The 27,109-nt window shown below is 32.8% G+C and overlaps 2 long non-coding RNA genes across 2 annotated transcripts in view; both read right to left on the minus strand.

The window, feature by feature from the left end:
- LOC140177133 (uncharacterized) overlaps positions 1-18,525 on the minus strand; it is a 109,980-nt gene extending 91,455 nt beyond the window's left edge. Inside the window, exon 1 of the long non-coding RNA XR_011868904.1 lies at positions 18,311-18,525. This is a non-coding gene — a long non-coding RNA (uncharacterized lncRNA). The remainder of the gene's footprint in view (positions 1-18,310) is intronic.
- On the minus strand, positions 1,042-2,151 carry LOC112729429 (uncharacterized). The gene is made up of 2 exons (XR_003166532.3): positions 2,020-2,151; positions 1,042-1,351 (listed from the first exon to the last, which is right to left on the minus strand). It is a non-coding gene; the product is annotated as an uncharacterized lncRNA (long non-coding RNA).
- Positions 18,526-27,109: the final 8,584 nt, after the last annotated feature.

Below are 27,109 nucleotides of genomic sequence, written 5' to 3' on the forward strand. Positions count from 1 at the left end.
TTATTATATAATAGTTAATTCTGTTGAAATAGTATCATATGTAATTTTTCGAGTAAAATGCATGTTTACAAATATTTAGATAAAAATTTGTATTATACAATAATATGCTTTTAACAAAATTAACTATTACAATGTATTTAATTTTTTTAACGAATAATCTAAATAATTGTTTTCAAGTAATATAAAATAACTTATTATTATTTATATTTTGTAATTAAAAATAATATTACATAATAATTACTCTTAATAAATAAAAATATTTTTGTATTTATTTTATTTAAAACAAAATATTACACTTATTATTTTTAAATATTATATATATATATATATATATATATATACTCTTTTTTTGCTTATAATTACATTTATATGACATAAGCGATGATGGAATGAAATGAATTTTTAATTACATTTGTAATATAACTTTTTAATATTAAAAATAATTTAATGCATTCTTAATAAATAAAAAATATCTTTGTATGTATATATATGTTTTATGTTTTAATGTTTATTTATTTAAAAGCAAAAGGTTACACTTGTCATTTTTAAAATACTATATACATATTTTTAACAAAATTAATTATTACAGTGTTTTAAATTTTTTAGCCAATAATTTATTATCTTCAAGTAATATAAAATAATTTAATTATTTTATATTTTGTAGTTAAAAATAATATTGAATTGTAATTAATCTTAATAAATAAAAAATATTTTTACATATATTTATATGCTTTATATTTATTTATTTTTTAAAAAAAAGATTATATTTTCTATTTTAAAATATTATATATTAAAATGTATTTATTCGTGTATGTACTAATATATTCTATATTTATAAAGTCTATCAATACTCTTCTTTTATAATATTCTTTAATTTTTCATTAGTAAAATCTAATGTGTCATAAAAAGTGATGCATCTAATACGCAAAAAATTATTGTGCTTGTTTTAAACGCACCCTAAAATCACTAATAAAAAAGTGAACTAATTATTTTAGATAAAATTGAATTTAAAAAATGAAAATTTATTTTGGATTAGAAGAGTAATAAAAATTTAATTTTGTAGTAACTTTTTATTTCATTAATTATCCACTTGTTTATTTTTATCACGGAATACATAAAAACAAAACATGTGTTTGTTCAAAATACATATGAACAAACAAACATGATGAAAAGTGCACTTAAGTTAACCTATTGTTACTATAGCAGCAACACCCTCTTTTAGGATTACACTGACCAGCTTGAAAATGTTTAGTTACGGTACAGAAATTGCTGCAATCTTGAATATCACAGTGTTTTGTATTCTCATCGCAATCCATTATTGCAGTCCTATCCGTTGTGTCACTTTTTGCACCTGCAATATTAATATAGTATTTAAATATATTTTATATTCATTTAGTTAAGTATAATCATTTATGTATTTATTAATTCTCTAAATTTTTTAAATAAATAAATTTGATGTATAGTATTAATTTTTTTATAATAAAAAATGTAAGTTCAATTATTGTTAAAAAAAAAGTTCTGCTTAAGGTAATAAAAAAAATCCACGCAAAATTTATATATTAAGTCAATAAAAAATTCTTGTTTGAAAGAGTGTGTGTATTAGATATAATTATTCATACATCTTTATCTAATAATTTAAATTTTTAAGATAGATGATTTCATCACATATTCTAACAACAATGTCAATAGCCCATTAGAGAATTTATGTGTGCATCCAAGCGTGGGTTTTCTTGTAATATATATTATTTTTTTATAAATAATTGATATTTCAGAATAAGAAATTAAATCCATTATTTCTCTCATTTTAGGATTTTTTTATTTTTTTAGAAAATAAATTCTTCTTTTTTATGTAAGTAAAAAGGTTAAGAGTTGATTTTTATTTAATTTATTTTAAAAATAGTTTGAAATAGATAATTTACATATTTTTATTATTTTTAACGAAAAATTTTGAAATAAACCCACTCGTTATTATATAAAATGAAATTTGAACAAAAAAAGCTTTAAAACAAATTTTGCTACCTGAAGTAAAAAGCGCAGCCACGAGAAGAATGCACAAAAGAAACTTTGGAGCAGCATTAGTAGTAGTCATTCTACCAAAATCACTTTGTGTTCTCTTGCTTCTTTGAAAGAATATGAATAGTGAACCCTATTAGTCAGTTTATTTATAGACTCCTACAAAATATATTAAGGGCTTGTTTGTGTGTCATTTTTAAAAAAAAATATTTTAAATAATATTTTTTTAAAATATCTTTTACAAAAATAAAAATAATTTTATATTTAAATATCTCATATAAAATTTTTTTTATTTATCAATTATATTTGAATAAAATAAAATAAAAATATTTTTTTGTTTATTTATTATGTGAAAAATATCTTTTTTTAAGAAAAAGATCTTTTAAAAAAGATATAAATTGTAACTTCTCAAAAAAGATATTTTTTATTTTTTTAGTACTTTTACTTTTACTTTTACTATTAAAAATTTGTTAAACACACTAAAAAATAGAAAAAGATATTTTTTCATTGAAAAATATATTTTTTATCGATTTAATGGCGTCCAAACAAACACTAAGACTTAGTGTAGCAAAATTTTTACTTTTTAAAAGTTATAACATTTGTATTTGATAAATTAAATTAAAAAAATAGTTTTTAATAAATACAAGTAACAATAAATACATTTAATAAATTAACTTTTAAAATTTAAAATATTATAATAGACATTAATATAGGAATTAAATTTAAATATTAATTAATGTATTTAACTTAGTTTAGTAAAACTATTACTTTTTAAAAAGTGTATCAAATTAAAAATGACTTTTAATAAACACAAGCAACAACAATTACGTTTGGTAAAATAATTTTTAAAATTAAAAATACTATAAAAGACATAAATTTAAGCATTAAATTTGAGAATTAGTTAATATATGAGATTATATTAAACTTTTAAATTCTGAAAAGGACAAACCAACTTTAAAAAACTTCACTTTAGTTACTTTCAAAAGTACCCTAATCTTTTAAAATTAAAGTTGCAAGCACAAACACATAATCTTTATAATTTACCAAACACAAAATGAGGAGCTTATACTTCTAAAAAGTACAAGCATATTTTCAAAAAACTTTACCAAACTAAGCTAAAGTTATATTAGACTTTTTAATTTTGATAAGTAGTATAAATCAATTTTATAAAGCTCTTCCCTTAATTGCTTTCAAAAGCACCACCTCTAATTTTTAAAAAATGCCAACAAAAGTATATGATTTTTTTTTTTACTAAATACAAAACGAGGTATTTATACTTTTAAAAAAGATAAACATTTTTTTAAAAATTTTTACCAAATCAAACTTATATCTAATATGATATTTTAATTATGATTCAAATAACAACTTGGGTCTTGATATGGTAAATATTTAGTTACAAATAAATGCAGCTATCTCACATTATTGGCCGTTTACCTACACAATGATAAAAAAGGGTTAATAAATGGTCCTTATCTTTGCAATTTTTTAAATACTTTTTCTTTTGATTTAAATATTTAGTTTCATTCCTTTTAATTAAAATAGATTACTTCTAGAAACTGCTTAATAATTCAATTGATGATTTGAGCATATATATATGAATATTTTGTTGACCAAATGAATACAATAATTTTGTGGCATCAAATTATCTATTAAACAATCAAATCAATTGATAAAAAATATATACATGGATGTTTTCACTACAAAAAAATATATTTTTAATAAAAAAATTTTAGTGAAAATAATATAATAGATATTATATATTTTATTTAATTTATATTTTTGTAATAATTATATATTTATTATTATTAATATATGTTATAATGATAAATATATATATACTTAAAAAGTTTTTAATTACCAGTAATTATATAATTATCGCTAAATATTTTTAGCGAAAATCATAAGATGGCAAATATCTAATTGTCAGTAAATATATTAATTGATATTTTATTGTAACTAAAAGTAAAATAAAGAGTCGCTAAAAGTGATTTTTTTTAATAGTATTTGGTGACTAAAAGAATATATATACGTGGATTTTAATATGACTATGCTATGGTAGTTTCGCTGACTATACAAGTGTTGTTAAATGAAAATATATGTAAAATTCTAGTTAATTAATATATAATTAATCTATAAATTAGAATTTATTCTAGAAATTTATAAAATGAAATTTTATGGTTTAATGTAATAGAAAAAATTAAAACAAGAATTTCGACACTAATTTTAAAGAATTTGGCTCAAGATTGGACCGAATCGGACAAACTGGACCCGTATTGGGCCCTTGGCCCAACCCAAACTCATTAAACACAAAGAGCTCAACTCTTCTTCCCCTTCCCATAAGCAAAACACGTTGGGAAACATTGAAGGATGGAGGAAGGAGAGAGCAAACCCTTGGTCAACATTCAAATCATCATAACTTTTGATTCGAAGCTCTAATTGACGAGCCATTTGCGGGTTTAGGATTTGAGGAACTCAATTCCTTGATGATTTTCATGTTTTAGGGGTTGCCACTCTATGGTTCTCCATAGCAGCACATCTTCACCTGTGATCCACTGCGAGTCCTCAACGCGCTATTTGTCAACCTATTAGCATGTGTTAGTTTGGAGAATTGCGAGCGCGCTATTTTTCAACCTATTAGTATGTGTTAGTTTGGAGAATTCCAAAATGTTAGCGCCAGAGTTTGTATAAGGGACCTATTGGTTATGCTGCTTCCTTTTGCCACTTTGCTATTGTGGTTCTTAAGATTTTAAACAACAAAGATTAATTATATAGTAAATCTTGAATTAAATAATGTTATAAATATCTAATTTAATTTTAATTTTATATTCTCTATATTTTGAATTAATTATATTTTTAATTATGTACTATTATTAATAGAAATATAAACTTTACTAAAAATTTATTAATTTACTTTATCTATTTCAATATTAATGTTATGATTAAAGTTATCTTATTTGATACTAGTATTGAAATTTACTAATATTATGGATTGTTATTCTTATTATATCAAATTAAGATACTAGTGTAATAGTACTAACTAATTTTATATCTATCTTTGTATTAGTTGTCTATTTTATATTTTTTTATTTACATAGGACCGATTTTACCAGTTCAACCAGTGATTTATCGGTTGAACCAATAAATCAGTGAACCAGTAGTCTGAGCGGTTTGATCACCGGTTCGGTTCTTACAACTATGATTAGGTATGAAACTCACTTCTCAGTTTCAGTTTCTTTCTCCCCAATTTCGAAATTCAATTTGAATGCATGTTGAATTTTGTATGATTTTAGTGTTTAGATTCGAATTAGCTTGTGCGTTTTGTCGGGTTAGCACGTTTGAGTTATGGGCAAGGTAAGCATCCTCAACTCCTTCGTATATATGTTGAATTAGTGAGCTCTGTTTTGATTATAGTGGTAATTATGATAATAGATTGAAAATTATTATTGGTGGAGTCAAGTTTGAGAATGTGGAGCTTGGGTTGAGCTTTGGAGGCTATAGGGTTGTTGGGTGAGATTTCGGAGTCTTGGAAGCTTGGAAAATGTTATATTATGAGGTGTTTTGGACTTTAACAAGAAATCAGCCAAGGTATAATTTTGGTTTCTCGTATTTAATATATAATGTCTTGTGAAAACTTAGGTTAGATGACCATAGGGTAAGCTTGGATTGAAGTCGGTGGTTGTTGATTAGTGAACATATGAGTACTTGTCTTTAGTGTTGTTGAGTTGAGTGGTTGGATTGTATATCGAATGCTTGATGATAATATTTGATAGAAGTAATGATTATTTGTGGTGGGTTGAGAATGCTTATGTATTGATGACATTGATGGTGATATGTAATAACATTGATGTTGATGATTGTATTAAATATGAATGCAAAATGTTGTGAATGAAACTATTCAAAATTGAGATATGATTGGATATGGAAGAGTACGGGGGTGTGTGGTTGTGATATAGTATGTTTTAGTGCAGGATATGGCTGTGTGAATATGGTTAATGAGTTATGTTTTGTGAAAATAGAGGATTGGAAGATTTTGTAAAAATATGATTTTTGGCCGAACTTCAACGAGCCATAACTCAGCTTCCGAATCCTCAAATTATTTCAAACTTATTTCATATGAAAATTGGGTCCGTGAAATTTATGCCGTTTGAAGAACGGATGAAAAATATTTTAAAACGAAAAAATTATATGCATCGAAAGTTCAAAGTACAAAACTAAAATTCTGCAGCATTCAATATTTTTGCCACTCTGCATATCTTGCGTACGCGACCACCTGCACGTGACGCGACCAACCTTTCATGTTTAAGAAACTCGCGTACGCGAGCAAGAAAAACATGCCCACGTGCGTACGCGTGACTCCTGAAATCAGCAAAGTGAGTTTTGTGTTTTAAAATATAATTTTGAACCTCTAAACCTCTATTTTTACTCTTTTAGTCCCTAAAACCTAGTTTTAAATCATATTGAAGGTACTAAACCTAGGGACGTAGGTAACTTGAAAATGAAGGAAGGTTTGTAAAAGGTGATTTGTGATAAAAGAAAGGGGTATTTGAAATGATGAGATGATGAAAGTATGAACCATGATTTAGGAGTGCTGAGATAATGGCTGGTGACATTATGAATTATGACGAATTGATAACTAATGATTGATAATGAGTGAGTGTAAATGAATAATGATGATAAATTTGAGAATAAATGGACGTAATGATGGTATTGATGTGTTGGATGAAGAGAAGGCGGCAGGGCGCTAATCCCTTGATTCATTCTCCCGCATTCCTTGTGAATGTGTCTTATGGGGTGTGAGGAAGGTGGTTGGGCACTAATCCCCCGATGTGTTTCCCTCACATTCTCTCTCTCTCTCTCTCTCTCTCTCTCTCTCTCTCTTTGTCTGTCTGTAAGGTGGTAGGGCACAAATCCCTCGATCGGTATGGCACGACCTCACTAGGGGAAGGTGGTAGGGCACTAATCTTCCGATTTATTTTCCCCTAGTATATGCCTCCAAGAGAAGGTGGTAGGGCACTAATCCTCCGATTTTATGCCTCCTGGATATGCGCAACCTAGAGACCATATCTGGGTTAGCTACCGGATGTGTCGGGTTCTGGCAATTTAACCAACATGTGAGCTCACGGTCAGTAGGAAAGGCATGCATCATATGCATCTGTCTATTTGCTTTGGTTTGCTTTCTTGGGATTGCCTACTTGTTATTTCATGCTTAACTGCTATATGTTTTGTTTGCTGTATCTGTATTCTACTTGTGTCTACTTTGTCTGCTTAATTTGTCTGTGTGGTTCTACCGGTATTTTGGAGGATGGTGGAGGAAGGGAATAGTTGAGGGTTTTAGTGAGAATTTGGTTAAGTTTAAGGACCTTAGAAAACCACCCCTATTTATGGTTTTTGTTTTCATTCTTTAAGTTTTATATTCTAAGTGTCGGAGTTTTAGGATTGCCTCTAACTTTCCTGGACCTTATATCTTATGTATGTGGCACCAATACCTTGCTGAGAACCTCTGGTTCTCATTCCATACGTGTTGTTGTTTTTTAAATGCAGGTTGAGAAGCACCACACTGTGTATTCTGGAGACTTTGAGGAAGCAAAAAACTCTTGGGATTTAGAGTTGTATTTATTTATATTTATATATGTATATGTATATAGATTCTCCACCTTGTATTTTATATTTGTCCCTCTTAGAGGTTGACTCGGAGAAACAAGTTGCTTGTCGGTTTTCTGTTTTGGGGTTTAATTTGGTGTGTATATATATGTATATGTATACTCTGGTCGGTCTTTACTTCGCAGACTGAGCCTAGAGCTTGTTAATTACATTTTTGGAACTCTGATATTATATATTTATATTATCTTTTCCGTTCAATCTGATCCACCTTTCTACTTTTATCCGATCGTAAGTGTTGCATTATTCTACTTGTATTTTATTCAATAACTTTTCTTCAAAGGATCCTAGGTAAAACTTTTTACATTTATATTATATGTATAATTTTACTTTTAGAGGTCGTAATATCTCGCCACCTCAGTTTTATGACTTAAGCATAAGACTCTGTGTGGTAAGGTGTTACATTATGGTGTCAGAGTAGTTCGTTCGCGTAGAGCCTGGGGAATGGACTAACTATGCTTCTGAGCATATTCTAGGTATGTGTACATGCTATTTAGGATGTCTACTTGACATATATAGCATAAATGTTCATGAGCATACTTTTGGATATTCGAAGCACTAGATTTGAGATATTAAGATTGATCACCTTAATATCAATTGTTCGGTGTGGACAAGACCCAAGGGGCATCTCGTGGACGCGAGCGAGATGATACGGCTGATTTTATGGTTGCTTCTGTGCGAGCTACTGTTGAAAAGGATGGAACGGGTAACTTAGGAATTGTGAGGGAGGCGGTAATAGATTAGGTGGTGGAGAATGCCAAGGATTAGAACTCATGCAGATGGGGTAAAGGTCGATGATGTTTATTTAGAGAGATAAAGAGATTCAAGGAGTATTCTGACAGAGTAAACGAGTGATTAAGTCTTTAATGGTTTAGAATCAGAGTGACGCTGCGAAAGCGCGATGATTTTTGGTGACTCTAGAGTTGTAGTAATGGGAGGAAGAAGTATTGGGATATGAGAATGATTTGAGGATTAACATAGGATCGAGGAATGGAAAGTGAGAATGTGTAGATTAGGTTATTATAGATTGACTCAGAATAAGAGATTGAGGAATTGTTTAGTGATTGAGACAGCTGAGAAAGAATTAAGATTATTTTCATTTAGAGAGAACCCTTGAAGGATAAGAAAGTTTGTACTCGTTAAGAGAGTTAGACGAAGCTAAGAGTGAGACGAACGGGTTTAGCTTAGGCTTGAATTGGGAATAGGATATTATATTAATATTAGAGAATGGCAAAATGAATAGAGGTCGGTTGAATATGAGAGAGCGTATATGAAGATTTGAGAGAGAATTTTCGAGGACGGAAATTTCTGTTAGGGGGTAGGATGTAAAACCCGCGAAATTAGTGAATAATTAGCTAATAAATTTATTATTACTCAAATAAATTAGAAGAAAGAATTTTATGGTTTATTGAGGTAGAACTAATTAAAATATGAATTTTGACACTAATTTTAAAGAGTTTGGCCCAAGATTGGGCCGAACGGGCCGAACTGGGCCCGTATTAGGACCAAGGCCCAATCCAACTTAATGAAATAAGAGAGCTTCAGCTCTCTCCTTCCCATTTCACACACACACATACACACGTTGAAACACACATGCAAAGGGAAGAACATTCCCAAAGAAACACAAACCCTTAATTTGATTTAAATCCAAATAAATTTTGATCCGGAGCTCCAATTGTTGTACTGTTTGCAGCCAAGCGACCAGCGCGACGAGCTCTACAAAGTCAAGTTTTTGATTAGGTATGAAACTCACTTCTCAGTTTCAGTTTCCTTCTCTCCAATTTCAAAATTCAATGTGAATGCATGTTGAATTTTGTATGATCTTGGTGTTTAGATTCGAATTAGCTTGTGGATTTTGTCGGGTTAGCACGTTTGAGTTATGGACAAGGTAAGCACCCTTAACTCCTTGGTATATATATTGAATTAGTGAGCTCTGTTTTGATTATTGTGGTAATTATGATAATAGATTGAAAATTATTATTGGTGGAGTCAAGTTTGAGCATGTGGAGCTTGGGTTGAGCTTTGGAGGCTATAGGGCTGTTGGGTGAGATTTTGGAGTCTTGGAAGCTAGGAAAATGTTGTATTGTGAGGTGTTCCGTTCTTTAACGAGGAATCAGCCAAGGTATGGTTTTGGTTTCTCGTATTTAATATATAATGTTTTGTGAAAACTTAGGCTAGATGACCATAGGTTAAGCTTGGATTGAAGTCGGTGGTTGTTGATAGTGAACATATGAGTACCTGTTGTTAGTGTTGTTGAGTTGAGTGGTTGGATTTTATGTTGAATGCTTGATGATAATATTTGATATGGGTAATGATTATTTGTGGTGGGTTGAGAATGCTTATGTATTGATGATGTTGATGGTGATATGTAATAACATTGAATGTTGATGATTATATTAAGTATGAATGCAAAATGTTGTGAATGAAACTATTCAAAATTGAGATATGATTGGATATGAAAGAGTGTGGGGATGTGTGGTTGTGATATAGTATGTTTTAGTGCAGGATATGGCTGTGTGAATATGGTTAATGAGTTATGTTTTGTGAAAATAGAGGTTTGGAAGATTTTGTAAAAATCTAATTTTTGGCCGAACTTCAGCGAGCCATAACTCGGCTTCCGGACCCTCAAATTATTATTTCATATAAAAATTGGATCCGTGAAGTTTATGCCGTTTGAAGAACAGATGAAAAATATTTTAAAACGAAAAAGTTATGTACGTTGAAAGTTTAAAGTACAAAACTAAATTTCTGTAGCATTCAATATTTGTGCCACTCTATATATCTTGCGTACGCAACCACCTGCACGCGACGCGACCAACCCTTCCGGGTTGGGAAACTCGCGTATGGGAGCAAGATGTATGCGAGCAAGAAAAATATGCCCACGTGCGTACGCGTGACTCCTGATATCAGCAAAGTGAGTTTTGTGTTTTAAAATGTAATTTTGAACCTATAAACCTCTATTTTTACTCTTTTAGTCCATAAAACCTAGTTTTAAATCATATTGAAGGTACTAAACCTAGGGATATAATTAACTTGGAAATGAAAGAATGTTTGTAAAAGGTAATTTGTGATCAAAGAAAGGGGTATTTAAAATGATGAGATGATGAAAGTATGAACCATGATTTAGGAGTGCAGAGATGATGGTGACATTATGAATTATGACAAATTGATAATGAGTGAATGTAAATGAATAATGATGATGAATTTGACAATAAATGGATGTAATGACGGTATTGATGTGTTGGATGTGAGGAAGGTGGTAGGACACTAATCCCCCAATGTGTTTCCCTCACATTCTCTCTCTCTCTCTCTCTCTCTCTTTCTCTCTCTATCTACAAGGTGGTAGGGCACTAATCTCTCGATCTGTATGGCACGGCCTCACTAGGGGAAGGTGGTAGGGCACTAATCCCCCAATTTATTTCTCCTGGTGTATGCCTCTAAGAGAAGGTGGTAGGGCACCAATCCCCCGATTTTATGCCTCCTGGAGATGCGCAACCTAGAGGCCATATCTGGATTAGCTACCAGATGTGTCGAGCTTTGGCGATTTAACCAACACGTGAGCTCACAGCCAGTAGGAAAGACATGTATCATATGCATTTGTCTGTTTGCTTTGGTTTGCTTTCTTGGGATTGCCTACTTGTTATTTCATGCTTAACTGCTATATATTTTGTTTGCTGTATCTGTATTCTACTTGTGTCTACTTTGTTTGCTTGATTTGTCTGTGTGGTTCTACCGGTATTTTGGAGGATGGTGGAGGAAGGCAATAGTTGAGGGTTTTAGTGAGAATTTGGTTAAGTTTAAGGACCTTAGAAAACCCTGTTTATGGTTTCTGTTTTCATTCTTTAAGTTTTATAATCTAAGTGTCGGATTACTAGGATTGCCTCTGGCTTTCCCGGGACCTTATATTTTATGTATGTGACACCACTACCATGCTGAGAACCTCCAGTTCTCATTCCATATGTGTTGTTGTTTTTTAGATGCAGGTTGAGAAGCACCTCACTGTGTATTCTGGAGACTTTAAGGAAGCGAATAACTCTTGGAATTCAGAGTTGTATTTATTTATATTTATATATGTATATGTATATGTATATAGATTTTCCACCTTATATTTGTCTTTCTTAGAGGTTGACTCGAAGAAACAGGTTGTCAGTTTTCTGTTTTGGGGTAATTTGGTGTGTGTATATATGTATATGTATACTCTGGTCAGTCTTTACTTCATAAGCGAGCCTAGAGCTTGTTAATTGCATTTTTGAAACTCTGATATTATATATTTATGTTATCTTTTTCGTTCAATCTGATCCACCTTTCTACTTTAATCTGATCGTGAGTGTTGCGTTGTTCTACTTGTATTTCGTTCAATAACTTTTCTTTAAAGTCTCCTAGATAAAACCTTTTTCATCTATATTATATATAATTTTACTTTTAGAGGTCGTAATACCTCACTATCTCAGTTTTATGACTTAAGCATAAGACTCTGTGTAGTATGATGTACACTCCTCATCTTATATGTTCTTCATTCTAGACACATTTCATCCCACTTTGGTATTTAATGGTATTTTTCATCCCATTTTGGCCATATATAAAAAGTAATGGCAACTTGTTTTATTAAGCTCCGAGTATTATGATATAACCATTCTTGCATACATGCATAACTGCAGGCCTTTATGCACTATTTGAATAGTGATTTGCTATCACATTATATATTTTGTGCACATTTTTTCATTCTCGCATGATGCATATAAGAACTATTTCATAAAAAAATAGTGAAAGTTTAAATTTATTTAAGAAGAAAAAGGGTATAGTTAAATATGTTGAATATTCCAGGATTTCTTAACCCTTAGGCCATTCATATTAAATTATTAAGAAAGATAGCTTATGAGAGCGTGAAAACGTATCTAAATTCGTGAGTATAATTGAGAGAGTTTTAGTTTTTTAATCTTTTTTAATTAAAGCCTTCTATATCTCTGATAGGATTGAACCTATCGCAATTTTTCTGATAGCAAAACAAGGCATGGAGGCGGCTTTGACGTGTTGGGGACCAAAACTTTAAAATCACTGTTTATATTTGAGTGTGGCACCCATTAAACTAACTCTAAAATTCAAATAAAATAGTATCTCTAATTTTATTCACATTTAATTCCAAATCAAAAATAACAATGATTTATTTAATTAATTCAGCATTTATAATAATAAATGAGATCACCATTATATAAATTATTTAATGTAAAATAGCTTAATTTATGATTGTAATTAATATATATTGCCTATAAATAAATTAATAAGTAATAATTTTCTAACAAATTAATCACTAAGTTTGAATTACTATTAATTGATTGATAGAAATTATAATAAATTGTGAGATACTTAAATATCTAACCAAATTAATTAGTTGATATAATTAACTTATTATAATGAATTAAATATAATCGGTTAAAAGAAATAAATCATAAAACACTCTCAAAAGTATGTCACGTCAACTTCATCGTTAAGTGTAAAAATCCAATTTTTATATAGATAAAATAGATTACCCTATTGGTTTCTATAGTTTAATCAAATTTACAATTAAGTTTCTATACTTTTTTTTCTTTTAATTGGATCCCTACAATATTTTTAATTTTGTAATTAGGTTTTTGTCAGTATAAAAAATGTTAGAGTTAACATGATATTTTTTTGTAAATTAAAACTATCCATAATTAAGAATCTAATTAGAGCATTCTTAAATTCATATCTTTTTACATTAGTCTTGGAAGTACTCACAGAGCATATCCAAGAGCCTGTGCCATGGTGCATGCTTTTTGCCAGTGATATCGTTCTTATGGGAGCGTCAAGGGAAGACCTAAATAAAAAGTTAGATTTATGGAAAGAAGCTCTAGAAGTGTATGGTATGCGCATAAGTCATAGCAAGACAGAATATATGGATTGTAAGTTCGGCCGCCGAAGGGAAAATTCTAATATAGAGGTAATGATTGGAGAAAAAATCCTATGAAAAGTTAAAAGTTTTAAGTGTTTTGGGTGCATTACAGGATAATGGAGAGATTGAACCAGATGTAAATCATAAGATCCAAGCAGGTTAGTCAAAATGGTGGAGTGCGCCTAGTTTTATATGTGACAAAAAAGTGCCTTTAAAACTTAAAGGTAAATTCTATCGTACTGCTATTAGACCGGCTATGCTTTATTGTACAAAGTGTTGGGTGGCCAAAGGGGAGTACGAACATAAGTTAAGTGTAGCAGAGATGAAGATGTTGAGATGGATGAGTGGTCATACGCGGTTGGATAGAATAAGGAACGAGGATATAAGTGAGAGAGTTGGAGTAGTACCTACTGTGGAAAAGATTGTAGAATCGCGTCTCAGGTGGTTTGGACGTGTGAGAAGAAGACCGACAGAGCATGCACCCAGTTAGAAAGGTGAATGAGATGGAAGATGGATAAGGGGCAAAAGGCAGAGGAAGACCTAGAAAGATCATCCATGAGGTGATCAAATGAGATCTACATGTAAACGGTCTCTTTGTAGACATGATACACATGATAGATCTCAATGGCGTTATTTGATCCATGTAGCCGACTCCACCTAGTGGGACAAGGCTTTAATTTGTTGTTGTTGTTGTTTGTTGCACTAATAAATCATAATTTTAATTATTTTAATATTTTTTATTTAATATTCATATGTATGCTTATTTATTGATTTTAATATGATGAGTTAATAATTATTTTTAAAAATTTATTTTTTTAATCATTGTTTATTTTTTATTTTTTATTTTTTAATAGTCTATATATAAAATACGAGTTGAATAGTAGAAGTTGTTAGAATTTTTTAATTTAACATCCATAATTTTATATGTATAACACTATAACATCTATAATTTTAAACACATAATATCTATAATCAATGAATTGGTGCTAATTTATTATTTATTATTTTATTTTGCTGGTCAAAACTAATAATTTTAAAAGTTGTTTATTTTAAATAAATAGAGACTAATCAAATTTAAGATGTCTTTATTTTTTATAAAATGTGTCGAGACGATTTGGGATTTTTAGGATTAAAAATATCAAAATTTAAAATTTTTATTTGAGAAAAAATTATAAAATTATGAAAGTAATAATGAAAGAAAATTTTTTTAGATTTAATTCACATTAAATTTGGAATTAATTTTTGATGTAAATAAATAAAAAAAGATAATTATAAAAAAAATTAATTATATCAATTAAGTTAAAAAAATGATTTATACTCACTTATTAATATAAATATTATTAATTATATTTTTATTTATGGTTTATAATATTTTGACGACTTAGCATTAGTCAGTAACCACGAAATACAGAAAATTGTGATGTAAACAAACACAACGAGAAAAGCATTTAAGTTGACGTCTAGCATTAATAGCAGCAACATTTACTTGAGTTCGTACAAAGGCCATATTGGTATTTCTTAAGTATACAATATGTATCGCAATTTCGATCTTTACAGTTTCGGATTGTCAAACAAAACTTTGGTGCATCATTAGTTCCATACATTGTGCCACTTCTTGCGTCTGCAATAATAATAAATACAACAATTCCATTAGAAATTTGCTTGTGTATCGAAATGTGCGTTTGGATGTAAAATGAAACTAACAGTAGTCTAACACAATAATATAGTATGAATTTTGTAAAATAATAATTGAAATCTCTGAGTGGGAATTCTATGAGTCTCTCATTTTAGGATGTATTTGTTTTTCTAATTTTTAAAAATAATTTTACAACTTCAATTTTCTTTTATGTAATTCGAAAACGTTAAAAGTTAGGTTAAATGTTTTATTATTTGGAAACCAAAAAAAAAAAATGTTTTATTATTTTATAATTTTTCTTTTTGAGTTATGAAATTAAATATTCATATTTTTTTTAAGAAAAAAGTTGAAACAAGCGCATTTTAAGTTATAAAATGAAATTTGAAACAAAATAAAGCAACGGAATTTAATTTGTAATATAATGTATTAATGCCTAAGGATTCAATAGATGATGTTATATATATCACCTAATATTTTGAACTGATAGTATATATAAGTAATTTCATAATATGATTTCAAAGTTTCTATACAAAAATTCTGGAGTTTTGATTCTTGATATATAATCTTAGTGTTTAAAAAAAAAAAACTCCCATAAAAGGTTCTTACTTATTACATTTGTCATATGTTTGAAACCAGAATTTATTAATTAAGCTTTAAGATAAATTTTGTTACCTGAAGTGAAGAGCAAAGTCATGAGAAGAATGCACAACAAAAGTTTTGGAGCAACATTAGCCATTCTAACAAAATCACTTAAAGATTTTTTTTTTTAATTTTCTTAAAAGAATATGAATAATAACCTTATTGTCCAGTTTATTTATAGGGGCGGCCATGCAAAAATAAGTTAACCTTATATGATATTTTAATTATGATAAAATTAATTGGGTCTTGCCATCATAAATATGGGGTTATAGGTGTTGCTATTTCATGTGGGCAATATAAAGTAAATTCAAATATATTAAACATTTATTTGGATTTATACATTTTTTTCTTTTAATCCTTTTAATTACAATATATTACTTCTAGAAAAAAAATATTTTTTAATTAAATTATCTATCAGACTACTATTAGATCAGTTGACTTTGTAACACCCTACCACACAAAGCTTTATGCTTAAATCATAAAACAGAGGTGATGTGGTATTACGACCTCTAAAATAAAATGAGTACATATAATAGCAGAAGAATTATAATATGCTAGGAGTCTTGAAGAATAGAGGGAATAAAAATCGCAAAATAAAAGCGCAACGCTCAAGGAACGAGTTGACTTGCGTGCTAAGAAAACCATAACTACTAAACATAAGACGACATAAGTAGGAATAGAGTGCCAAAGATACAAAATAACAAGCTCCTAACTCAGCCTGCAAAGTCAAGACTGGCCGGAGAATATTTACATATATATACATACATATCCAAAATCCAAAAATACATATACACAATCCTACCTCTCCATAAACCTCTAAGAGGATCAAAAGAACAAGTTATGCGGAGAGAAAACCAAGTACATATATATTCATCATAGCATAACAAAATAACCCTATAACCACTCTGCTTCAAGAGTCCAGACGCCTAACGAGATGCCTCTCGACTTGCATATGAAAAACAACAACATAGTATGGAATGAGAACCGGAGGTTCTCAGGATGGTAAAGGTGCCACACACATAATATATAAGGTCATGGGAATACCAGAGGCAATCCTAGAACGCCGACACTCAGATTATAGAGCTTAAAGTATTAAACAGAAGCCATAAAAGGTGGTTTTCTAAGAATATTTAAACCTAACTTAACTTAACCTTAAATTTAAGTCCTATACTGCCATTCCTCCGTACCTCCAACACCATCATGCATTTTCACAGACAAATAGACAGATAAAGGCAAACACAAGAAGGTTACAACTACTGCAGGTAACAAATACACATTTAGCATGGCAAATACAGATAGGCACACCCAATTAAAGCACAAGCAAGTAATTCAAGTAATATGCATATGATGCATGCCTGTCCTATGGCTGATGAGGCTCATCTGTCGATTATCCAGCCAACCCAACAAGTCTGAATTGTCCTTAGACTGTCCCCCAACGTGCATCCCCAAGAGTCTATGCATAGTTTTTTCACAAATAATCAATATTGCTCAATGGGGTAATATTCCCGAGAATTTATATAGTGCCCGGTCACACTTACGTCGTAAGGTCAACAGAGTATCGAGTTTTCAACATAGTACACATGGTGGCAAGCCACGGCACTTGATCTAGGGAATCTCGTATCTCAGATTATTCAAATTCATAAGCCATATAAATAATTCAATTATAATTCATCAACATCCACATCATTCTCAATCGCATCTCATTCATCATTATATTCAATCAAATTCAATCCTTATCCTTCATTATCACACCTCCCATTCCATCCATCAATAGTTCCAATTCAAAACATAATTCATTCTTTTCTAAATGAATCAAACTTAAAACATGTTCATTTTCTTAATAACTCTAAATCAAACCATATAACCTTTGAATCTAAATCTTTTTAAATAATCATATAAATAAAATCTCTAATTTTTATAAAATTTCGGCAGCATCTCCTCTAAAACTAGGACTTTGCCACCCTTTTTGGGTCCAAACCTGCTTTCTTTTCAATTCAACCTACCCTTTTTCATCATCATAACAGTCACCACAATAAATCTACCTTAGATCAACAATTATACTCATACAATATTCAAATCCAACAACCAAAATTCAACTAAGGATCATAGTTCACTAATCCTAGGCTTCTAACACAAAATACCTCATTATCACAACAACCTCCACAATAGTTATACCTCAAATCAATAATTCACCAAATCATTAGTTAATCAACAAGCACCAAACCAACCATGTTCATCAACAATAACATTCAACCATAATTCTCTCCAAATTAACATAACAACATTCACCATCCAAAATTAATAACTAACTATCCAATAAACTTCAACCAAATATATTCATCGACAAATTACTAAACATTAAACATACACCTGCATTCCAACTTATCCTATGGTCATCTAGCCTAAGTTTTCACAGAACATTATATATTAAATGCAAGAAACCTAAACCATACCTTGGCCGATTTCCACGTAACGGCCAAAGCTATTTATTCAAAACCAAGGCAGCCCCTCAAAACTCAACTAATTCTCTTCCTCCAAGTTCCAGTATTCACAATTTCAAGCTCCAATTATTTATTCACAACCTAATACACATTCATAACACATATATATCAAATTTAATACTCAAAGCTCAAATTCAATGAAAATAAAATAGAATTATCATATCCTCATCTTACCCAAGCTTCACATAAGCAAGAGTGAACGTTTTCCTCAAGTCAATTGGATCCTAAAACATCAGAAATCAAAGAAATTCAACCTTCCCATTAAAAAAATTTGAAAATTGGGGGAAAAGAGGGCTGAGAGTGATTAAACAAATTACCAGTGAAATTGTTCCAATAGAAATGTAGAGCTCGCTGCAGTGGACGCGTGGCCGCAAACGGTGCGGCAATCGGAGCTCGAATGGAGAAGTTATGGGATTTGGAAAGTAACGTTAGGGTTTCGGTGAAGTTTTCGTTCTTCCCTTCCCTGGAAGCTGAAAGCTTCGTTTTCTGTTGGAATGAAGGGGACGAAGGGCTTGGGTTCACTTAAAAGGGCTGGTCCGGTTGGACCTACAGCCCAGTTTGGATCCAATTCAACCGGTTTGGTCCTTTCGGTCCAATTTTGGACTGTTTTCTTCGAAATTAGTGTCAAAATTCTTGTTTCGATGAGCTCTACCCTAATTTAATATAATATTCACATTTCTAATCCTCCTTATTAAAAACTAATTTATTGACTAATTATCTACTAATTTAACCAGGATTTACATCCTACCCACCTAATAAAGAATTTTGTCCTCAAAATTCAAATCTAGTTGATGACAAGTCATCTTAGCCTAGTTTCACTAGTCTTTTTCTTTTGTTTTCAATTGATTTTATGCACTTTCTTAAGCCATAAGCAAGCCAATTGGGTAGATTTCCATGTTTCCTTTGATTCAATCAACCATGGATGAATTCATGCACTTTCATGAGATTTTATGCTATAATTGTTATATATTATGAAAGAAACACAATCTCATGATTTGGGGCATAGCTTTGATTGTTTTGATTGATTGATGATAGGTGAAAAGAGTTTTGAAGAAGGTTGAAGAAAGAAGGAATGGCTAGGAGCAAGAGAGAACAAAATGCTTGAGCCAAAGTTTGCCTCAAACTTTAGCTCAAACTTTTGGAAGAATTGAAAACACCCCAGAGGAAAAAAAAGCTTGAGCCAACGTTTGCCTCAAACTTTTTGGCAAACGTTGGCATCACAAAACCTACACCCTGGAGGAGAAAAGCTTGCGCCAATGTTTGCCTCAAACTTTTTGGCAAACGTTGGCGCCACACTTGCACACCCTGGAGGAGAAAAGCTTGCGCCAACGTTTGCCTCAATCTTTTTGGCAAACGTTGGCGCCACACATATACACAAGGGGACCAACGTTTGAGCTAAAGTTTGACCTCAAACTTTAGCCCAAACGTTGGTAGCAGCAAGTGAAGCTAGCTGGTATAAAAAGTTTAAGTAAAAGTTTACCTCAAACTTTTACTCAAACTTTTATGATTCTTGACCCGGTTCACAATGGGTTTCTCTCCAACTCCAAGAGCAATCAACAGAGGATCTTATCAACCCAATTCCATCAAGAGCAAAGGCCCAATTTAAGGCTTGAAGACCATTTGAAGAAAGTGTATAAATAGATTAGGATTTAAGTTTTAAAGGAGAGCTTTTTCCTTGGAGAATTTTCAGAACACTTACAGTAGAGAGCACCTTTACATTTTTGCATTGTTGTTTTTAGAATTCAAGAGAATTAGGGAGGAGAATTGATCTCTCTTCTTCCTTGTTCTTGTTTGAGCACTTTTTACATTTGTCTTGGATCTTGGGTTGGAGAATTGAAGAAATTCTGTTTCAATCTCATCTTGAGATCTCTCTGCTTTCTTTACTGCATAATTGAATTTCAATTTCTGTTCATTGTCTCTTCTTTTACTCATTCTGCTATTTACTTTTCTCTATTTCTTACAATTGAATTCTCCATTTGGATCTAGGAAGGCATTGAGATCTAGACTCGGTTATCTAGTCTCTTGGGTCCTGAGATCTGGAGTTTGCATTTTAAATTCTCTGTTTAAAGCTTTTCAAGTTCATTTATATTTCCGTTTTAGATCCGGTTCAATTCGAGTTACCTTCTACTTGTCTGATTAATGCAATTTACTTCTCCTTGTTTGATTTCTGCAAATCTCATTCCCAACTCCCTTTACAATTCAAGCCATTTATATTTCTTGCACTTTAAGATTCTGCAATTTACATTTCTTGCAATCTAAGTTTCTGCAATTTATATTACTTGCATTTTAAGATTCAGCCTCTTTAATTTCTCTGCACTTTAAATTCGTGCCAATTGTCCCTCTCCCTTTTAATTTCATGCAATTTAGCTTCTGTCAAACACAAACCACTCAAATCAACTCTTGATTCGCTTGACTAAATCAGCCACCAAACTAAAATTGCTCAATCCTTCAATCCCTGTGGGATCGACCTCACTCACGTGAGTTATTATTACTTGATACGACCCGGTACACTTGCCGGTTAGATTTGTGTGTTTGGAATTCGTTTTTCGTTTTCCGAAAATACACATCACTAGTTACCTGAAAAGAGATGTGGATAGTCCTTTCGCATATCTGATTCGAGCTCCCAGGTATGTTCCTCGATACCATCTCGACTCCAAGCTACTTTTACCAATGATACTTCCTTCCCGCGTAATCGTTTAACACTGATGTCATCAATTCTCACCGGAATTACTGGGAGTGTTAGATCTTCTCTTACTTGAATTGGTTTCGGTTTTAGAACATGACTTGCGTCAGGAGTATACTTCCGAAGCTGCGATACATAAAACACATCGTGCAAATTCGAAAGATACGGCAGTAAGACAATTCTATAAGCCACTGGCCCAATTTTCTTTAGGATCTCAAACGGTCCAATATAACGGGAATTTAGTTTCTTAGTCTTAATAGCTCTTCCCACTCCTGTGGTTAGTGTAACTTTCAGAAAAACATGCTCCCCTTCCTCAAATTCCAAAGGCTTTCGCCTCTGATCAGCATAACTTTTCTGGCAGCTCTGGGCTATAAGCATTCGACTACGAATCTTCTTTATCTGTTCAGTAGTTTCAGCTATCACCTCAGGCCCTAATAAACTCCTTTCTCCAGTTTCATACCAACACAACGGAGATTGACATTTTCTGCCATACAGAGTCTCATATGGAGCCATTCCGATGCTCGCATGATAGCTATTATTATAAGCAAACTCTACTAATGGCATATACTGATTCCAACTCGTCGGCTGGTCCAAAACCTTAGCATATCTTCCAAGGTCTGAATAGTTCTCTCTGACTGACCATCTGTCTGAGGGTGATACGCAATACTCAAGCTTAACTGAGTCCCAAATGCACGTAAAAAACTCCCCAGAATCTTGATGTGAAGCGAGGATCCCTATCAGATATAATGGTAGAAGGCACGCCATGCAACCTTACAATCTCTTTAATATACATTCGAGCTAATTCTTCCATTGTACAACTTATTCGGATAGGAAGAAAGTGAGCTGATTTTGTCAGTCAATCCACAACTACCCAAATAGCGTCACAACCAAACCGGGTCCTAGGCAAACCTATCACAAAGTCTATTGCAATACTCTCCCATTTCTATTGTGGAATCTCTAAAGGCTGAAGGGTCCCTGATGGTCTCTGATGCTCAATCTTAACCTTCTAACATGTTAAACATTTAGATACATACAATGCCACATCATTCTTTATACCTGGCCACCAGAACATCGCTTTCAGATCCTGATACATTTTAGTACTCCCCGGGTGAATTGAGAATCCACTCTTATGAGCTTCCTTCAAAATACTCTGTCGCAGGTCTCCGATATCTGGCACAATAATCTGGTTCTTGAACCTCCACAAACCATCCTGTCCTTCTGACACTCTCCACTGTTTCCCCTGTTCGACTGCTGGTAATACCTTACGTAACGCTTCACTGTCTCGATGAGCCTTTAGAAGTTCTGATTTAAAATCACTTGAAATCTGCAACTGACTCAAACACAGGATTCTAGATTCTTCTTTAATTCCCAAATTCAAACCTTGAAATGCCTTTAGTAATTCTTCTTCCCGTAGCGTCATCCAAGCTGCATATAAAGATTTCCGACTTAAGGCATCCACCACAACGTTTGCTTTTCCTGGATGATAATTCAATTCAAAATCATAATCTTTCAGAAGCTCCATCCACCTCCTCTGATGCATATTCAACTCTTTCTGCTCAAAAAGATACTTCAATCTCTTATGGTCTGAGAAAACATGAAACTTAACACCATAGAGGTAGTGCCTCCAAATCTTTAAAGCAAACACAACAGCAGCAAGTTCCAAATTATGTGTTGGATAGTTCATTTCATGCGGTCTTAATTGCCGTGAGGCGTATGCTACAACATTCTGGTACTGCATCAGAACGTACCCCAACCCTTTCAGAGATGCATCACAGTACACTTTAAACGGTTCACTTAGTTCAGGTAATACCAATACAGGTGCAGTAGTCAACCTGTGCTTCAATGCTTGGAAACTCTCTTCACATTCCGGAGTCCAGACAAAAGGTGTATCCTTCCTAGTCAATTTAGTTAAAGGTCAGGCGACCTGTGAAAATCCCTTAATGAATCTGCGATAATACCCCGCCAAACCTAGGAAACTCCTTATCTCTGTCACTGAAGTTGGTCGCTCCCAATTCATCACTGCTTCCACCTTAGCATGATCTACAGCTATACCCTGCTTACTCACCACGTAGCCGAGAAACTTCACTTCACTCTTCCAGAACTCACATTTAGATAACTTAGCATATAACTTCCTGTCTCTCAGAATTTGCAGCACAGTTTGCAAGTGATCAGCATGTTCCTCTTCAGACTTAGAATAAACAAGAATATCATCAATGAAGACAATAACAAACTTGTCCAGATACGGTCGAAAAATCTTGTTCATATAATCCATAAATACTTCCGGGGCATTAGTTAACCCGAAAGACATCACTGTATACTCATAATGACCATAACGCGTCCTGAAAACAGTTTTTGGAATATCCTCGTCTCTAACCCTTATCTGATGATACCCGGATTGCAAATCAATCTTAGAAAACACACTGGCACCCTGTAATTGATCCATTAGATCATCAATTATAGGCAACGAATATTTATTCTTCACAGTGATCTTATTCAATTATCGATAATCGACACACAACCGCATACTCACATCCTTCTTTTTTACCAGTAACACTGACGCTCCCCACGGAGAAACACTTGGTCAGATAAAATGCTTACCCAACAGATCTTCCAGCTGAGCTTTCAGTTCATTCATTTCTAAAGGTGACATCCTGTAAAGAGTAATCGAAATTGGACCGGCTCTAGGCACCAACTCAATTACGAATTCCACTTCCCGGTTAAGTGGAAATTCATTAATATCATCCGGAAACATATCTGAAAATTCACATACAACCGGAATCTGCTCTAAACTCTGATCATCACCTGATACTCCCGCAGTTAATAAAATAATACCCTGACATTCAGTTCCAGAACAGTTTACTATCATAGAATTCAAATAGTAACTATTCACCACAACCGGTGCTTCTGACCCTTCCGGCATAAACTGTACTGACTTCTCAGAACAATCAAGCAAAACATGATTCTTGGATAACCAATCCAATCCCAAAATGAGATCAAGACCAGTCATAGGTAAATAAATCAAATCATGCACAAATTCACGCTGTTGTACTCGAAAGGGAACTTGTGGACATCCTATCCTAGTCACCATAGTTTCATGAGTAGCATTATATACTTTCAGATCGTAACCTAAAACCACCATTCTCAATCCTAATTCATGGGCCTTTTCAAATGCAATAAATGAATGACTTGCTCCTGAATCAAATAAAGCATTTAAGATTTTACCAGCCATTTCACAATTACCTCTAATCAGTGTCTCAGATCCCTCAGCACCTATGATAGAAGTGGTGTATACTCTCCTCGGCTGCTACACCCTACCAGTCTCATACTTCTTCTTCTCTGGGCAATTACTGGCTATATGCCCGGGCTATCCACAGGAATAGCATACTCCAAGTCCTAGTCTGCACGGAACTCCAGGATGATACTTTCCGCACTTCTGACAATTCAGATCTTGCTGTGGCTGCTTCCCAAACCTTTTTCCTTGACTAGCATTAGTATTCGGCCTTCTGTAATTACCTTGACCCTGAGTCTGCTGCGGAACAAAACCTCCACGCTTGAAATTTCTACCTCTCGGAGCAAAATTCCTCCTTGAAGGCCTCTGAAAAGGCACCCTCAAACTCCCTTTCTCTGTTGCCGCCTTCCTCACACAATCCTCAGCCACCCTACTCTAATTCACCAATTCAGAAAACACCCTGATCTCCATTGGGGCAATGAAGCTCAGAATATCGCTCCGGAGACCTCCTTCATACTTAATACATTTCCATTCAGTAAAATCTTCAGGCACACCTTGACAGATACAAAAAAAGCGACATAACTCCTCAAATTTGCTAGTATACTCAGCAACAGTCATCTGTCCCTGCTTTAACTGCATTAATTGAAGTTCCTTGGCATTTCTGGCTGAATTAGGAAAGTACTTCTTATAGAACTCTGTCCGGAAAACCTCCCAAGGAATTGCAGCACCATCAGGCTGCAGGATACGTCGTGTTCCCTGCCACCAATACTGAGCTTCACCTTGCAACTGATAAGTCCCAAATTCAACTCATTGCTCTTCAGGAACCTGTTGTGCCTGTAACGCCCTTTCAATAGCCTGAATCCAATTATCTGCATTAGTGGGATTTGAGGTTCCCCTAAAGGTCGAAGGGTGAACATTCAGAAATATAGCAAGTGTCATTGGACCATCCTCATCATTATTGTTCCCATGATTACCCTGATTTATTTGATTACCCAATGCCTCGGCTGTTGCCTGCATAGCTGCAGCCATATTTCCCAGGGTAGCCATAAATTCTACTGGATTAGTCCCTATGGGAGCAGGAGTAACGGTGCCTGTCCTACCTCTACCTCGCCCGCGACCGTGTCCGCGAGTCGACATCTGGTCCCTATACACACCAAACAAGTGATATTAAGTTGATCAGTCTCAATATCGCAGGTCTAATGCTTTAAGTTCCAAATGCATGCTCACAAACGTTTATGCCATATATATCAATCAGATATCCTAATAGCACATAAACACATATACAGAGAATACACAGAAGTACAATCAGTCCGTCTTTCAGGCTCTATAGGAACGAACTGCTCTAATACCATAATGTAACACCCTACCACACAAAGCTTTATGCTTAAGTCATAAAACAGAGGTAATATGGTATTACGACCTCTAAAATAAAATGAGTACATATAATAGCAGAAGAATTATAATATGCTAGGAGCCTTGAAGAATAGAGGGAATAAAAATCGCAAAATAAAAGCGCAATGCTCAAGGAACGAGTTGATTTGCGTGCTAAGAAAACCATAACTACTAAACATAAGACGACAGAAGTAGGAATAGAGTGCCAAAGATATAAAATAACAAGCTCCTAACTCAGCCTGCGAAGTCAAGACTGGCTGGAGAATATTTACATATATATACATACATATCTAAAACCCAAAAATACATATACACAATCCTACCTCTCCATAAACCTCTAAGAGGATCAAAAGAACAAGTTATGCGGAGAGAAAACTAAGTACATATATATATACATCATAGCATAACAAAATAACCCTGTAACCACTCCGCTTCAAGAGTCCAGACGCCTAACGAGATGCCTCTCGACCTACATCTGAAAAACAATAACATAGTATGGAATGAGAACCGGAGGTTCTCAGTATGGTAAATGTGCCACACACATAATATATAAGGTCCTGGGAATGCCAGAGGCAATCCTAGAATGCCGAAACTCAGATTATAGAGCTTAAAGTATTAAACAGAAGTCATAAAAGGTGATTTTCTAAGAATATTTAAACCTAACTTAACTTAACCTTAAATCTAAGTCCTATACTGCTATTCCTCCATACCTCCAACACCATCATGCATTTTCATAGACAAATAGACAGATAAAGGCAAACACAAGAAGGTTACAACTACTGCATGTAACAAATACACATTTAGCATGGCAAATACAGATAGGCACACCCAATTAAAGCATAAGAAAGTAATTCAAGTAATATGCATATGATGCATGCCTGTCCTATGGCTGATGAGACTCATCTGTCGGTTATCCATCCAACTCGACAAGTCTGAATTGTCCTTAGACTGTCCCCCAACGTGCATCCCTAAGAGTCTATGCATAACGTTTTCTCAAATAATCAATATTGCTCAATGGGGGTAACATTCCCGCGAATTTATATAGTGCCCGGTCACACTTACGTCGTAGGGTCAACAGAGTATCGAGTTTTCAACCTGGTACACGTGGTGGCAAGCCACGGCACTTGATCCAGGGAATCTCGTATCTCAGATTATTTAAATTCATAAGCCATATAAATAATTCAATTATAATTCATCAACATCCACATCATTCTCAATCGCATCTCATTCATCATTATACGTCAATCATATTCAATCCTTATCCTTCATTATCATACCTCCCATTCCGTCCATCAATAGTTCCAATTCAAAACATAATTCATTCTTTTCTAAATGAATCAAACTTAAAACATGTTCATTTTCTTAATAACTCTAAATCAAACCATATAACCTTTGAATCTAAATCTTTTTAAATAATCATATAAATAAAATCTCTAATTTTTATAAA

The sequence above is a fragment of the Arachis hypogaea genome, chromosome 12 (genome assembly GCF_003086295.3).
Source record: "Arachis hypogaea cultivar Tifrunner chromosome 12, arahy.Tifrunner.gnm2.J5K5, whole genome shotgun sequence".
In the NCBI taxonomy this organism is placed as follows: Eukaryota; Viridiplantae; Streptophyta; class Magnoliopsida; order Fabales; family Fabaceae; genus Arachis; species Arachis hypogaea.